Source organism: Psammomys obesus, unplaced genomic scaffold, assembly GCF_907164565.1.
Source record: "Psammomys obesus unplaced genomic scaffold, mPsaObe1.curated_primary_1811, whole genome shotgun sequence".
Classification (NCBI taxonomy): domain Eukaryota; kingdom Metazoa; phylum Chordata; class Mammalia; order Rodentia; family Muridae; genus Psammomys; species Psammomys obesus.
Genome location: NW_026590809.1, coordinates 7,384,666 through 7,388,188, shown reverse-complemented (window position 1 = coordinate 7,388,188; position 3,523 = coordinate 7,384,666).

Genomic DNA, 3,523 nt, shown 5'->3' with positions numbered 1-3,523 from the left:
ATCTTATCTTATCTTATCTTATCTTATCTTATCTTATCTTATCTTATCTTATCTTATCTCGCCTTGGCCTGTCTTATCTTGGGCGGGTGTTCAATTGGATGCAAGTGTTACTACATAGTGCCCAGTCACTGGAATAAAAGCTGTAAGGGGTAGAAAAAAGACTGATTTATTTGTCATGTTGTGTACTTAGCATCTAGTAAGCTGGGTTGTGCTCATGGTAGCTGCTGGTAAATATTTGTAGGGTAGACTGACCTGCTCAAGAGCCCTTATAAAACACACACTCTGTTCCCAAACATAGAGAGACTCTCTGATGTCCTCCATTCTATAAAGTGATGGGTTCTGCCTGGCATATTTACCTTGCTATCCTGAGAACAGCTTTCTGCACAGCCTCTTTACTGAAGATGCTGGTCTGTCTCAAGGAAAGTACTGAGGCTATGAAGACACACTGTCCCTACCAAATCCTACAGTTCACTGCAGGTTTTTGAAAACTGTATTGGTTGCCTCTTATCACAATACTATATAACCTACTCTAAGCCTCAGTGGTTTCTGTCAGTAATAACTACACTTCTGTTATCACACTCACAGACCTGGCGGAAGCTGGGTGGTATTTCTCAGGCTGCAGGATTGTGAAGGCTGATGTGCAGAAGGCTGAAACGGAAGAACTGTGAAAGAACTCAAAAATGCCGTCCTTCTCAAGACCACCTCTCAGAATTAGGGTCTGTGACTCTCTACCCTCCCAATGGGTAACTGAAATACCTGTCGTGGAAAAAAAAAAAAAGCCACCAGGCAATAGATAAGGGACAAGACTGATAGAATGTTAGGAACAAAAAAAGGAACTTGCACAGCAACCCTCCAATCCCCTTGATGGCAATGTGAACTTCTCTAGGGATAGCTCCCTCCCTATCTGTCTCTGTGTCTCTGTCTCTGCCTTCTCTGACTCTATTCTCTATTCTCTTCTCTCTGCCCCCTCCCTCTGTGTGTATAACCTTTGTGTCCCTCCCTCCGTTCCTTTTCTCCCTCCTGGTTGATAGCCTGCACTGTTGCTTGTCCAGCTCTTTTAAGGTACATGTGTGAACTACCAGCCTTTCTTTAGTCTCCACACATGATGCAGTCAACCAGCCCAAGAGGGGAGGAAACCTGTGTTCTTAAAGTGGTAGGGGGCAGGGTGGAATTTCTCAAACAGTGCATCCTCCCTACCTTCAGAACAGCTTGGCTTATCAACAGAGGGAGGAACAATAGCTTCTGTTTTACATTCTACAGAAACACCACTGAATGTAGTGTATGGGAATCTGCATCCTTGTTTTGAGGATTTGACTGGAAAAATACAATGCATAGCTCAAAGGAATCCTTGCTATGCCGCTGCTTTATGCTAGTCACTCAGCTCTGGGGTTGAGGACAGCAAGAGAAGACAGAAAGAATAGAGATTAAAGCAGAGAAGAAAGCTAACAGCCTCAAACAGGGCTTATGTGGATTTAACAAAGAAAATGTGGGTGTTTAATAAATATTGCCTGATCTTGTTAAACTTTTAATTTGTTCCATTTTCACCAAAAAGGCTCTCTGGCCATAAGCACGACGGGATAGCAGGAAAAACAGCAGCAGCCGGGTGGGTGGTCTAAGAATGGGAAGTTGTGAGTGTATGAAGGAATTCAGCCAAAACCTCACATTCATCTTAAGTGCATCTAAGCACCAACCTGGCTTGGGTACAAATTTTTAAATGGCATATGTACTCAGGTATACACACACACACACACACACACACACACACACACACACACTCATTCCATATAAACAAGCCCTATTATCCAGAACAAACAGATATACTAAATAGAATTCTCACAGAAAGAAGGCAAAATGAAACACAGAAAAGTAAACTGTTTAGAAACCCTAGGAAAAAAACAGCACAACCCGTCAGCTTTTGTTATTTGTGTATTAAAATCATTACAGAGTGTGTGCATCAGGTGTTTTAATGCACCTGATTTGAGGCCATGAAAGCTTAGGTCTAGGAAGGTGGCTCAGTCAACAATGTGCTTGTCATGCAAGCAGTTGGATCCCCAGAAACCTCTTTAAAAGACAGATGCCCCAGCATACATAAGTAACCTCAGCACTGGGAAGCAAGGACATAGTCTCTGGGCTTTACTAGCCAGACAGCCTGAACAGATCAGGGACATTTAGGTTTGATAAAAGTCTTTGTCTTAAAAAATAAAATTGGAAAGTAACTGAGGAAGATACCTAACATTAACAGACCAAAGAATTGGGTTTTTGAGTTATTGGATTAAAGTTTAAACCACAAGCCTGAACAAAGGCCAGACAGGTGGAGACATGTCCAGCCACCTTACTGCATTCTTTTCTGCCCACTAGATACACAGTTGCTAGGAAACAGGCCCAGATTTCCCCTGTTCTCTAGTGACAGCCAAACAGGGGAAGCCAGACCTTTCCTGGTTTGGGGGCCTCCCCACAGCCAATCAGTTTAAAATGCAACATCCCCTTTTGTGTTTCAACCAATAGATGCTTGCCAGGCTGGAATTCCCCTGCTTTGGGTGTGCTGGGAGGGACTGGAATCTTTTTTTTTAAATCATTTATACAATTTATTCAATTTGTATCTCAGCTGTGTTCCCCTCCCTCATCAGCTCTGAATCTCACCCTCCCTCCCTCTTTTCCCCCAATGGCACTCCCCTAGTCCACTGATAGGTGAGGTCTTCCTCCCATTCTATTTGACCCTAGCCTATCAGATTTCATCAAGACTGGTTGCATTGTCTTTGTCTGTGGCCTGGCAAAGCTTAAATCACCCATCTACTCTGGGTACATCGGGGCTCTACTCTCAACCACTGTGTTGAAGAGGTTGGGAGCCTAAGCTCGAGCTGGTAATAAAGATCCTCATGTGTTTTGCAACTCTTTTGGGGTCTCATTAATTGGGCACAATAACATCTACCTCTATACACCCCACATACATTCACATGCATGCATATATATTAGCTCACCATGTGTGCATACATACCATTACACAAAAAGAAAGAAAAAGGGAAGAGAGAATAGATAGCAATAGAAATAGCTAATGCTAAGGCACTGGGGTAGCTATGGCGGTGTTCTGGAAACCAAAACCCAGGAGAACTGAGACAAAAGGTAGAAAAGTCAGTGGTAGACTATGGTGAGCTTGGTAAGCCTCAGCATTCACCATTCAATTGATGCTACTAACCTTTGGCTCATTTGCTGGCATGTGCGATTGGCATACACTAGGTCCAATGAATCATCCAAACTTTCTCAATACATGTGACTAGTCCTTCCCTCATGTGTTCTTTCTGCACATCCTAAGTGGGCTGCAAAGCAATGCTACAGAAAAAGAAGAAAGAAGGAAGGAAGGAAGGGAGGAAGGAAGGAAGGAAGGAAGGAAGGAAGGAAGGAAGGAAGGAAGCAATGCTACAGAAAAAGAAAGAAAAGAAAGAAGGAATAAAGCAATGCTACAGAAACAGAAGAAAGAAAAAGAAAGAAAGAAAGAAAGAAAGAAAGAAAGAAAGAAAGAAAGAAA